At 39.4% G+C, this 14,214-nt stretch overlaps 1 protein-coding gene across 1 annotated transcript in view; it reads left to right on the top strand.

Moving 5' to 3' along the window:
- The first annotated feature begins 1,624 nt into the window (after positions 1 to 1,624).
- The window catches only part of SLC39A10 (solute carrier family 39 member 10), a 59,536-nt gene continuing 46,946 nt past the window's right edge, over positions 1,625 to 14,214 (top strand). The window contains exon 1 of the mRNA XM_065638082.1: positions 1,625 to 1,706. The gene's annotated coding sequence lies outside the window, so the exon portion shown is untranslated. The remainder of the gene's footprint in view (positions 1,707 to 14,214) is intronic.

Genomic DNA, 14,214 nt, shown 5'->3' with positions numbered 1-14,214 from the left:
AATGATAGAATAGTTTGGGTTGGAAGGGACCTTCCAAGCTCATCCAGTCCAAGCCCTGCCATGAGCAGGGACATCTTCAGCCAGATCGGGTTGCTCAGAGCCCCATCCAGCCTGGCCTGGGATGTCTCCAGGGATGGGGCATCCACTTCTGGGTAACCTGGGCTGGTGTTTCACCATCCCTATTGTAAAAAATTTCTTGCCATATGTACTATAATTTCTTGTAATAATGTAAGATGTTCACAGCAAAACATGCAAGTATACAGAGAACGCATCAGTGCAAAAATGAAAGGTAAATTGGGTCATCTAAATTAGGTATTGATAATTAATGCTGATCTGTACTCTTTGCCTAACAGATATGTAATAAGGCTTCCCAAAGCAGGTGGTCAGATTTCTAGCATTTTATCCGATGAGAGGAACCAAATTCTATTATTTGACTCTGTAGTCATATAATTATACAAAACTAAAGCCCACTGATGCTCCTAGAAGGATGTGGATGGGCAAGTCTCTCACACATAGTACCAACACCTTCCTGGCTGGAGGAAGATCCTTTACTGTATGTCTCTCTTCAGACTAACAAGATCTGTCCCAGTTGCCAACCGCAGCTGCTCTTCCCCTGGACTGACCCGCTGCCCAGGGGGTGCATCACCCTGCATGGCTGCAGCTGCTCTGACCCATGCAGAGGTGGGGGGATTGGTTATCCCTGGTGTGAAGAACGTGCCTTGACTGGTAACAGCTTCTGGGGATAATGCAAATTTGATGGTGAAAACAAGTTAAAACTAGATTAGGAGCATCTGAAAACAGCCTTTAAAATGTGGCACAGAATAGCCTAACTTTAGTTCCCAACCATGTCATTTTTCGAGTAAGTGTACAACACTACTCTAGATGAACCTTTAAATATTTAGCACTCATATATGGTTTTATAATGGGGAGAGCTTAATTTGTTTCAGTTACCTGCACAAATGATTCTAATCTACAGATTAGTTGCCCTGGTTTGAATAATGTGCGTGTTTAACACAGCAAAATGCATGTGTCTAAACTTAGCTTGCAATGTTGAAGCAACTTATAAAGATAGATATTTTACATATATTTGGTATCTTAAATATGTACAGCTAATAACTGAAGTTTATCATAGTAATTCTATTTAGTTAAATGTGCATTTTTTCCAGCAGAAACACAAAGAATATTAGTATCATGTCTGAACAAACCACCTGTAACTACTTCCTATCAAAACTAATGTAAAAGCAAAGGGAAACAAGTTAACTCTATTAATTCTTTGATATTTGATGTTCTATTGTCTGATGCAAGAAAAAAAAATACTATTATAATGACCTTATTTCTGTAGCGCAGAAATTACTTTGCAATTACTCGACCATGTTCTCTGGACGCTTTGGTGCCTTTTGTTTGTATATTGTCTCAGGGGAATCCACAAAGCTGCTACCAGAAGTCAGAGAGGCAGGAATTTTACATTGTTTTCATGACAGGGATTTTCCCAAAAGTACCCCATTTCATGGTCAGTTCCTGGTAGCAGTCTCGTGATAAACATCCTCCATGTGTTTTGGACCTCCTTGTCCATAAAATGTTGCCCCAGTAGTCTTTGTGACACTGCTGTGGATGAGAGACTTAGGGAACACTTTACATATGACTAAAGTCTCTGGTCTCTTTTCTGCCTCTGTGAAGACAGAGTCCAGTCATCTCCAGGATAGCCAGTAAGTATAATAGGATATTTCATTTCTTTCTGTTATCCTTGCTGAGCAGAGAATATGTTACCAGACAATGAAACGGGGAAATATAATAAACTTCTAGAGAATTGTTAAGAAAGTTGCAGAGCAAGAATTTGAGTGTTCTCTCATCTCCCTAACTCCTAAGTCTGGAGGTGTAAGCCTGAGGGCAGAATTTGGTTACTTTATTAAACCAGGAGTCACAAGAAGTCAATTGACTTTGCCTGTCCCACAGACTGTTAATGAAACATCAGGGGGAGCAAAGAGAGAACAGTATTTCTTCAGCTTGTGAACAGAAGCAATAAAACTGAAACTTTAGTATTATATTTTCATCTAAAAATATATTGTGGGCTTCAAATACACTCCCAGGAAGTTGGTTCACAAGTGGGAACCATGATATCGGATGTAGTAATATATTCACAGAACCATAGAATAGTTTGGGTTGGAAGGGACCTTAAAGATCATGTAGTTCATACCCTTCTGCCACCTGGGACACCTCCACTACACCAGATTGCTCAAAGCCCCATCCAACCTGCCCTTGAACACATCCAGGGTTGGGGCATCCACAGCTCCTCTGGGCAGCCTGATCCAGCGCCTCACCACCCTCATGGGGAAGAATTTCTTCCTTATAGCTTATCTAAATCTCCCCTCTGTCAGTTTAAAGCCATTTATCACTTGTCCTGTCACTGCCTGCTGTTGTAAATCCGTCTCCAGCTTTCTTGTAGGTGCCCTTTAGGTCCTGGAAGGCTGCTAGAAGGTGTCCCTGGAGCCTTCTCTTCTCCAGGCTGAACAACCCCAACTCTCTCAGCCTGTCTTCATAGCAGAGGTGCTTCAGCCCTCTGATCATCTTCGTGGCCGCCTCTGGACTTGCTCCAACAGTTCCATGTCCTTCTTATGTTGGGGGCCCCAGAGCTGGACGCAGCACTGCAGGTGGGGTCTCACCGTAGGGGAACAGAGGGGCAGAATCACTTTCCATGACCTGCTGGCCACGCTCCTGGTGATGCAGCTCAGAATACGGTTGGTTTCTGGGCCACGTTGCCAGGTCATGTTGAGCTTCTCATCAACCAACACCCATCTCTTGTATTAATTCAGAAGCACTGCAAGTTTTGAAACTTCTTCATATAGGGGAGTTGGATGTTAAAGCTCTAGATGTGGTGAAGGCAGTATGAAAGCCTGCTGCATACTAAATGTGCTCAGGAACTTGACAGATAACTTCCAGCTGGGCTAGCAGTGTGTATTGTTTTCTGTTCAAACTGTTGATTTTACAAAGTAAAGACCTGCTGGATGATCAGGAAAAAAAAAAAAGAGTAGATAAGTACAGAATAAGTGAAGAATATAGTCGAATCAGCTGTATTAAGCAGCAATGAATGAGAGAAACGTGCTGCTGTTGTGATCATCACCAGTCTTTAATTGGCACATCGTAACTATTTTCCCACCGTTCATGTATAGAGTGTTAATGGCATTTACTCAGGAGAAGCTCAAAAAGAAACAAATTACATAATTTCCTCTTGAACTCTTCTTTAGAGTTGTTTTAGGCATTAAACAGATTAATAGTAATGTGAACGTGGTAGAGCAGAAGATAACTTAGCTGTCCAAATGGATTCACCAAACACCTGCATTTAAAAAGGGTTATGTTAAATTTATTACACTCTTATCAGGCAATGAGTGTTATATAGTGTGCTTAAAAGTGGGTTTTTTTTAGATTAAGAAATGTGTTATATAATCAAGAATTTAATTCACCAGCGATGGGTCATCAGTAACTAAAGCCAAGCAAGGGTTAGGGGTTAGTTAAATATCAAATCTAGGGGTGGCAAGATCATGGTCAATCAACAGTTTTTAGAGGTGAATGGTTTGGGGTGCAGAAGGGATAGTCTTCCCAAACCCACTTTTACAAAGTGCTGCAGTGTTTGATTTCAGATAAGATCTGATCTTGCATAAACTGCAAGTAAACGAAGTTATGCAATTATATCAAATAAGACTGGCAGTTTACATACGCATGTAAAATATCAGGCTGTATGATAAGCTGTGTGAAAAAAGTCATCAGCCTGGGTCTTAAATTGCTTGACAAGAATGGGTATTTTGCATCACACCAGGTTAAAACTTAAAGGTTCTGGAGCACCATTAGCATATTCTGTTTTCTGTCTAGGCAGGCAATGGTTGCTCCCAGACAGGCCTAGGGAAATGAACATTTTGAAAGCATAAATGGGCACTAAGTGGCAAGCAGGGAGATATGATGAAGTTACCTGGGATTGAATTAATATTAAGAAATCCTCCTCAGCAAGGTGGAGTGAGGAGGCAGGCTTGAATCTTAATAACTCCCCGAGAAGGATGTTGGTAGTGCAGAAAAGGAAGAATTCCCAAAGCTGAGTTCCCTGTATCCCTTGGGATATAAGCTATGCAAAAGGACTGAATCTCTGAACACCTGTGTTAAGAATCTAACAGTATATTGGCTGGATAGAAGGCAAGTAGAAGAAATTTCCGATCTTGCAGTAGCATTAGCAGCATTAGCCAAGAAGCTCCATGGTATACATTAAGATAGTGGGGCCTGTACAACTAGTAATACTTAATGTTTCCTATTGCTGAATTTTGGCAGCTTTCTGCTCAGTGTCTCAGCTGCTATGAATGGTATTCCACAACGTAAAGGAACTTGGCTTCTATTTTAGGGAGAGGTTATGTTGACTCAGGCATTGAAACATTCACCATGTATATTCTTTTTGAGAGTCTAATCCTAAGTGACATAGAGGCTTTCAAAAGTGTTATCATCTTGTTCAGATTGTGCCTGCATAAATCTTTTCACACATTTATTTCTACATGATGAATATACAGGCTCCCAACCATAACTGGTAACTGATATTGTAGCAATTTTACCTGTAATACCAAAGATATGGATTAATCAACCATACTCTGACAGTTAGATTGTCAACTTTCAGGGGATTCGGGGCAAAGTCATAACCAGAGACAGTTTGGGGTTTTTTCTTTTTCTGAACTGGAATTGTACAAACTCAAATCTGAATCAAAATTGATCTTGATAAATTTTAAAGTGTCTCACCTGTTAAAATGTCTCCTTAAGATTTCAAGTGCTATGTAGTCTTTCACTCTGTCAAACTTGTTCTTTTCAGGCCATTGCACTTCTTCAGTCAACAAAACTTCTCCATGACTTTTTTTCTAATAATTTTTGCTGTCCCTTTCTCAGTTTCCTTTTTCTTTTCACCTCATTTTTGCATTTTAAAAAAATCTATTCCTATTCATTCCATTTACACCTTGATCTTTATTCCAGAATATCTGTTGCCTTTATGATTTCTTACTTGGTCCAACAGACATCTTTTTTTATTATTATTTTAAAATTTTTTTTAGTATTTCTGGTTGTCATTTCCCTCCCCCCCAGTCTCATCTATTCTTGTCATTATTCTCTCTAACTCATTCTATTAAGCTTCCATTTAGACACTAATATGTCATTCCAGGTACACCTGTGGTAAAGAAGTACTGGCCATTATATTATTTTACAGTGATAGGCATGAGTTATACTCTTTTCTTCTAAAGAAAATTAGACTTTATTGGCAAGGAGACAGAGTGGAACTGACTGTCAGAAATTCTATGTTGTGTTTCCCATTGTGCATCTGTCCTGCTACATAACTTTCTGGGATTTTCTTGCATCTCTAATTTCAACCTCCAAGCCTAGGTATTACAACGTTTGTCTTACTTCTTGCTGGCATACTTTATTTGCATTCATTTACCAGTTTTGTTCCTCAGACCAGTGGAAATGATAATGCTAATTCAGTATGTCTAACTTTGAAGCACTAAGTGTGCTTCTAGGTTCATCCAGGAAATCTACTAAAAGTCAAAGATAGTAAATTTTTTAAATAGTAGATGAATTAAATGGCTTCTAGGTTTTGCCTCTCCTTTCTCATCCCTGGTTTTAAGTTACTTTACTGCCTCTGCACAGGGCTGCAGCACCATCAGAAATGACAATGTGCTGGGGTTTTTTATGTCATTATTTATAATACAGTTACAATTAAATTGGAATATCAAGTTAATGTTCATTGTCCAAAACAAGATCATTTTGATACTAGGAGCAGAAAACTCTCTTGGAAAGCATAAAAGTATCATTGGTCTGATCATCTCAGCCCAGAAGATCTTCCAGGAGATCTCCATGTATGAAATGCGTGGATATTAAGAGCGTTAGAAAGTTTGCCATTGAGGTAATTCTCTATCACTAAAGCAGCCTCTTAATTTTTTTCCCAGAGATACGACAGTGAGAGAGATCTAGGAGAAAGACTCTTAATCCAGTCACAGCCTGAATATTGGGAAGAGGGATGTATGAATGACAAATAGCTAGAGCTACTTTCCAAGAGCTTCAGGGACATTACTGAACAGTGTAAAAACTGCCCAATCTGAAGACAAAAAGGCTCTCTCATAATCTATGTCACTTCAAAAATTGGTTAAATGTGTCACATGAGCTACTTTAATGTTCTTGGATACTTCCTTTTAGGCATTGTTCCAGCTGCATTAATACCTTCTGAATTTTCCCTAAAATAATGCTTCAATGTATCTGCCATCCACCTTTGCAAAGGGGCAGGTGGGAGCAGAAAGCTTTTTGACACTGCTAGTTCCTTCAGGCACCTGACTTGTGACACTCGTCTGTTCAGATTAGTTTCCATTTTGTCTCTCTTCAGGTCAAAACTTTTATTCTAACAAAGCAGTGATCACATAATGATGTGCATTTTCCACCTCTTTAATTTTGTCTGAAACTGGTTCTGACCCTTTGGTTTTAATTACTCTTAGTCAATCTTGGACTACATTTAAAAACCTTCTGTGAAGCAAGCCCATGCTGTACATCTTAACTCTATTTTTTTCAAATTGAGGATTCCTGACATCCGGTCTTCAGATACATTTGAACTGGATCCTGAAACAGATCTTCATAGTTAACACGCACCTCCTAAGCCCCCCAAAAGGCTTTCTATAGAGCAGTATCTCCAGTTAATAAGAAACCAGTGATGTAGAGTAGCTAGTAGACTGTTAGCCCTTCAATTCTCTCAAGACAGGAGTGAGGGCAAGACATCTGATCAGAGCAGTAGTTGTTCACTTTGTGCCTTTCTTCTGTTATGATTTTCAAATGTGTACCCATCGGTATAACCAAATTGGGCTCTCAAGAGCAATTAGATTAGCAGAATTTCAAAACTCGGGGCTTTTTATGACTGCATCTGTCTTGTCTTCGCCAAGAAGAATCATTATTGTAATTCCATCTGGATACTGGATAAAGGATGCTTACCACCTCCTCAACAATTTGTTCACTGTTATCAGTATGCATTCCCATACCCTTCTCCAATTTCTTATGGCTGGTTGCTAGCTCTGGAGGAAAATGGCAAGAGGCAGGACTAACAGGACAGTTAAATTAGCCCACTTCCACACAGCACCTTCAGTAAATCTGCACCTGAATTAAAGTCTTCAGTAGCCAGAAGGAAGAACAGAAGGTAAAAATGTTAACTCAGGAGGAGTCTGTGAGTGACTCCTCAGATGAAGGATACTGCAGGTATCCCTGCACTGATGCTCTAAATCCTTTTCCTCTCTTACTGCAGGGGGATGTCAGCCCTAATACTACTTAAACCATATCTCTTTGGTGTAATTATCATCTTAACCTTTGACCTTCCTCTCCCATACAAAAGAAGAAAGCATCTTGGCTTTGCATAGATGGGGCATCAGTCCTCTACGGTGGAGCACTCCTGGTACTGCAAGAAGGAACCTCATGCAGATGGTAGGATTAAGCTAGTCTGAAAATGCGACGTGCAGCACCTTCTCTTTAACAGAGATCACTGCTGGAATTAAAACCCCAGCTGTACTGTCCCAAACGGTTTTTCTTTTTCCTGTATTTCATTCTGTGTCCAAAAATTCAACCTGAAAAACTCAGACCTTTCACAGCCTGTTGTGATGACCACAATATAAGCAAATTGTGTGCTGATTTTTCAGTGCTAAATAAATAAAATTGCTATTTCTTCTTGAAGTGTTAGGCAAGCTATTATTAACCCAAATCACTACATTTGAAAACATTAAATCATTGTCCCCCATAAGTAAATGGAAACCATCCCAAAGAATTCACAGGACACTGAAACAGGAGAAAACAAACCAAAACCCCAGTGTTTATTGCTATAGTGTACATTTGTATGTTTTGAGCAATGCTGTTGGCAGTGTTCTTGTGTTTCTTAAAGTAACTATAAATACTTTAAAAAACCCCTCCAAAATACCATTTAATGTGGAATTTTAAGTTTCCAAAGTCTCTCGGGTGTGTAGCTTAGAGCTGAATGTATGAATAAATAAGTAAGGAAATAGAGGAAAATACCATTTTTAATTTTAGTTAATGTGCAGCCATTGAGAGGAATCCTAAACAAACCAATTACTCCCACAATAGATATCCACTCTGGAAAGAGTGTGGTAATTTATGCCTGACAATGAGAAGTTATTTTTTTCAGATTTATACCAGATAAACTGAGAGGCTATCATTCATTTTCAGGTTATTGATCTTTAATCTAGCTGGTAAAACCCCAGCCTTCTAATTAATTAAAACAAACAAAAACCACACCACCAAACACAAAAAAACCCCAACAAAACTGATCATATGAGAAGTGTCAATCAATGGAGATGGAGTCTATTAACAAGCTGTATGCCGTGTACCTAATTAGGTTTGGCTGAGCCAACTGCTTTCTGAACGTGTCTTCCTGTGCTCCAGCTAGAAAGCCATCCTCAGGGCACAGCTGGTTTTCTGCTCCTGCCTTAATCTAGTAAACGTCCACCTCTGAACTCATTTAAATATTTTATTTCCTTAATTACAAGATGCTTGCTCCGTTCTTCTGGAAGACCATTTACCCTGATTCCATGCCTGCATTAAATGTTTTTAGATTTGGGCATATCTTAGCATTAGTGAAACAGAATCAGAATCCATTTTGCCTGTGAGTAGAGAGATCTGTTCCCTGGGAAGGGAGCTGTGCTGGTTTGAGCTAAAGCTAAGAAGACATTGTTGTAACACTTCAGACATTGCTGGAGTAATGGTGACTTAGATGTGGAAAAGGGGTTTGTCTAGATTAATAATTTTTCCTATCAGAATTACTACCAATTGCCTTGAAGACATTAAGCATAGAATTACAGTAGTTAGACCCAGTTCTTTTTTTTTCCCCAATTTTTTAGCTAACATCATGTGTTGTAGCTGCAAAAGTAGCACTGGGCTTTGATTCTTGGGGTCAGCAGTCTTCGGATATCATTCTCTAAGTGTTTTGGTCTTCTGTAAGTGGTCGTGACTTCACTTTCTATGCCACACAACTTGCTTTAAAATACATTTTAAAGATTCCCATAAAACTTGCAAAGATCAGACTAAAATGGTGTAGTCAGTCAAATGTGAGCCAGCTTCAGATACTATGCAGCCTAACTTTAAGTCTGCTGTCAGGGCTCAGGAATTCTATGAAACCAGAAAACTGAGTAGCTGAAACCTAAATAGTGGGGGTTTTTGTAAAAGAAAGTGCCTTTTCTGGTAATAGGCAATACTCCAATTCCAGGACTACAGCGCTGGAGCTGAAATTACATATGTTACAAATACAATTTGTCATAAATTTATATGGTACCAGTCAGCAGATCTAAATGCAGGTTTTGCTTCCTATAAATCTAGAACCAAAAAATTTTGGTGAAGTTGAAACTTAGTGCATTGTTAACAGAAGCACAAATTAATGATAAGGAAATTATCTAAACTTCTGCAAAAATACAAATACCTATGCTTTTGGACTAATCAAAATCTCCTTCTGTATTTAGTTCATATTATTTATTCTCTTTTATATTTCCTTTTACTTACAGTGGTATCTTGTTTGTTTATTTTACGTTGAAGTTCTGGGGGAAGGGGCCTGTGCTTAATTTATTTCCAGAGAATAGGCTGGTACATGTGTCTCAATATATCTGGAGCCTCAGCTCCTGCCTTCTTGACAACATGTGTGATAGCACTTCATTCCCCTGCTGCCCCTGCTGCTTCTAGTTAGAATTTTCCTACAGCTGATCCACAGGAGTGGGCTCCAAAACAGCGAAGGAAAAATTTCTACCAAGTGGCAAAACAAGAACAACTCACTCTTAAATTTAATACTTTAATAAATCTCCTCAGCATAGAAACAGAAATGTTTTCCCTGACACAGAATTGTCATTATAAGTAAACTGGATTTAATAATTACAGACTAATAATATGAACACAAGCAAATGAAGGCAAAGCAAAGAGGCAATGTATTAAGGCAGACAGTATGTAATTTCTGGAATATCTATGCTGCATACTTTTCTGCAACAACTTCTGGCAGTTGGAAGCAATTTAATACCTTGCTGCTTACAATGAAATATACTTGGAAATTTTCTATGTTGGCTCGGAGAAACTAAAAGCTAAAGCAATTTTCTTGAAGGAGTGGGAGGGAAGGGAGTCTTTTCTCATGTGTAAAGATCTCTATGGGAAAGAAACTGAGCCATGCTATTTAATGATAGCTGTGCATTACTGCTTAATTGTAGATGTTGAGTTTAATATTTTTCTTTTCCATTGTCATTGAGAAAATCTATTGAAACTGAAACCTGAGAAACAAAACTGCCTTTGAAGTGTAATCCAGAGTTTATTGAGGGGAGTATATTAATTTTAGTAGATTTTCGCATCAGTCATTTGGTACACTGCCCTTCTCATAGAGCCACATAATATTTGGGAGCAGTATACATATACTTCTCTGCATACCAGAGAGGCCTAAATGTTACTATAAAACAGAGAAAGAAACAGTGTCATCTTGATTCATACTGAATTCAGTGTGTATGAAGCATTGCATAAAAAAAGCAGATTTGTTATGTTGTCATGGTTGTTGTTATGGTGTCACATACCTGGCAGAAATCAAGATTTTTTTTTTTTTACGTGTATGCAATGTGCTTAAAGAAATAATGCAGCTTTCAAAATGCCTGGGTTCTAGCATCGAGGTTTTATCCAGAAATGGTAGAATATGGAAAAGATCTAACTGCTTGCTAGTCTGACGGCAGGAAACGCTCCCTCCACAATTGCACGCACACCAGCTTCGTGTCCTGCCATGCTCCACCTCCCGTCACAAATGCTCCCGTCCTAATTTGGTGTATGGTCATGACCACATTTTTCAGTAATGATTGTGACACGCAAAGGATGTGATTCAGCAAGACCCTAAAGCATGTCCTCACTCATAGCACATTTACATTCCCATTGATTTGAAAGGAGCTACTAAGCAGCTGAATCGAGGTAAATTCCTGTCTGTGTAAAGCCAGCAATAAGTTTTAAAACCTCGAACTGGAGCCTGATAAAGGGTAAGTTCTGTGTTCCTTCATAAACTTGTTTTATCGTCATTTTCAGGGGAAACAAACAAACAAACAAGCAGGCTTCCGTTAGGTTCACTAGGTGACTACTGGAAATGATTGCTTCAGGGTAACAGAAACCAAATTTTTTTTCCACATTCTCTTGGAACTCCCCCAGCCACCAGCACAATGTGGGGCAGAGGGAGGAAAGTCTCACATCCCTTCGTATGTGCAGGACTCGCTGTTCCCTGGTGAATAGCTGTGTTAGTTTTTCCAAGGATTTACCTATTAGTCAGATGGAGAGCATCTCCCTGTCAAAGGGGCTGTATGTGTTTTGAATGTATGGCTAAAGAAGAAAATTGTGTCACTCACATATGACTTGCTTGGTTTTTGAGCACTTCAGTAATTATTCCTACCTTGTAGTTTGTGGATGCCTTGCAGTACTTAAGACTAAATTGTATTAAATTCTAGCTTGGAACATGTCAACAAAGCTGTATTGCTATAGGTATCTCAAAATGATGTGCAACATTTTAAACATATTTTTTTAAAGATCAGTTTTGAAGTAAGTTCTCTAAAAAAGCTTTAGTGGTCAGCTTTTTTTGTGGGAAGTTTCTCCTGTCTGTTTTGCTCCTCCTAGAATGTGACAAAGTGAAACTAAAGGAAAACATTTTTTTGCCTCCTCTCTGAGCTCATGTTAACAACGTGCTTTTTTCCAAAAACAGAAGACAGTTTCAAGACCATACAAACATTATTGCTAAATTTTAAACCCCTAAAAATAAAGTCAGGCTAAAACAAACAAAGTCCATTGAGGAGAAGCTGGTTTTAGTAGAGCATTAACTTCAAATGACAATTTGGTAATGTCCTAATACTGGCATGACTTTTTCTGGAGCTGCATTGGTAAGAGCAGTAGGAGAAACTAGAGGAGACAAAAAGAATGAAAGAGGGAAGACCACTCCAGAGGGGGAAATCTATTTTAGAGCATCTCCCAGATGGAGTATGTTAGGATTTGTAGCATTTCAAGGCAGTGGTCTGTTGTGAATGTGACTGTCCCTATCTTGCACACACCTTACCACCAGCACAGATGGCCAAGGCCTGTTTGTTTTTGTTTTGTTTTGTTTTTTCCTGGCATTGTTAAAGAGAGAGACTTATTTTGGGGGGAAAAAAAATGCATGTACACAACCAGGAGCCTGCTGTCAATCATTTTTCCTGCTCTTCTATTACACCAAGATGTTTTGGTGTCATAGACTGTGCAAAAAGATAAAAAGTCCCACCCCAGCACAGGTTATTGAACACAGAAGCAGTATGCAGCTCTTCACTGATCTACCTAAAGAGTGGAAAAATTATTATTTAAATTGGCAAATGTTTTCCAGTTTCCTCAACAGCTGGAAATTCAACAGATTAGGCTGTGTTGAAGTTTACACTGTCATGAAAGGACATGGCAATGCTGTCCCCAGAAGGAACATAATTTCTGGTCTGGTTTCCTACAGCTGCAAACTAGGATGTCTCTTTGGGGCCTCTGCACAGACGAGACCATGAATTTAAGTCACATCGGGAAAAAGAAGGTGGGGTCCGTTTGCTGAGATTCGTGGGGAAAAAAAAAATTAAAAACCTTATTGCTTTTTGAAGACTGGATAATCTCTGAAAAGGTTTCTGAAGCCGAGTTATTTTCACTGTATCTGTCAGGCTTTAGGAAAGCAGAATTTCTCAGGACGAGAGAGCAGAGGTGTGTGGTGGTCTTATTTAGATGGCATTATAACAGAAATGGCAGGGTGACCTTGCTGGTGGTTCCAGCTAAAGGGCTGAACATGAGCCATAGCATGACAGAAATCTGTGGGACACCTGAGGAAGACAGAACTGCTCTGAGTGCAATGAACAGACAGATGTTTTGGGGCAATTGCATTTGCCTTTGCCAAATTCTCAAAATCTTATGTTCCTCCTCACTCAGCTTTCTGAATGATTGCTGATCAGATTATATTAGCATGAAGACCAACTCTCTGTCTTTTGCCCTCCGGAGATTACTGACTTTTGAGATGAATGCTGTTCCTGTGCTGTTTTGCAGTGAAACACAAGTGGCACTAAAAAAAAAAAAGGAAAAATAGCCTACCGCTGCTTGGCAGTAACTGGGACTCATATACTGCACGCATCTCGGTGCTCAACAGTTAAAAGTGCAGCAATTGGAAGTGTCCTCCTCTGAAAACAGCAGCTCTGGCTTTGGAAATAGAGTGCTACCATAATATTGTTTTTACTAGCTCAAGGTTCAATTTCAATGTAATAATAAACAAACTCCTACCCTGTTCAAACAGTTCCTTAAAAATACTCTTTAGTTCAAAAAAGAAACTGCATAGATAGCAACTATTCCTGTTTAGGGAAGTGACTGTAGGCAGTGCAGTTGCTCCCTCCTGTAAATGAGGAAGAGGAGACAGGGAGAAAAGGCAAGGGTGAGACTCTGCTGTCCTGAGTGATGGAGCTGGCACTCGGCAGCGTGAAGTGGAGGGATCCGTTCTGGAACGTGTCTGTGCTGCTCTCAGGAACGTGGGTGCCTGCTGTAGTTCCAGGTGTGTTGTGGCTGGCAGTTTGTTTGCCGATTCACTGCTGTTTAGAAGCTGCGTAATCAAGTCTAATTAGTGAGAGCGGTGGTGGTGTTAGTATCTTCTGAGATAATGGGGCCAAAATTTGTATACCTTTGTTTCAGGATAAGGAGTCTAGACTACATTAAAACTGCAGCCCCCTTGGAAAAACAGCAATGAATCCTTGTCATCCTTATGCTATGAATCTGACACACCTTGTCATATAAATAATGTTATCCCAGAATCACACTGTCCAAACTAAGTACTTTTTGGTCATTTGATATAAACTTCAGTAGAATTCTGTGAACTGGTCTGGAGATAAGAATTTCCCAGCACCAGGTCTGTGCTTCACGTGGGAATTGGTGGATGAGCCAGCCCAGCCCAGGTACCCGTGAGCCAGAGAGCCCCAAGCTGTCTCTTGTCAAGTAACTGTCTTGCCTAAATATTCTCATTCCAAGCTTCCTTGCAAATTATTAGTGAGTATTTGCTTCAGTTTTAGCTTCTATTTAGTTTTAAGAAACAATGTCTCAAAGCTCTGGAGTACAATTTCCTGCTTTTCATTATATATATATATTGGTTTGCCAAAGGATATTATGTTGTGGTTCAGAAACTTATTCTCA

This window comes from Caloenas nicobarica, chromosome 6, assembly GCF_036013445.1.
Source record: "Caloenas nicobarica isolate bCalNic1 chromosome 6, bCalNic1.hap1, whole genome shotgun sequence".
Classification (NCBI taxonomy): domain Eukaryota; kingdom Metazoa; phylum Chordata; class Aves; order Columbiformes; family Columbidae; genus Caloenas; species Caloenas nicobarica.
Note: the sequence above shows the minus strand (reverse complement) of the source record. Positions and strands in the feature narration are given on the sequence as shown.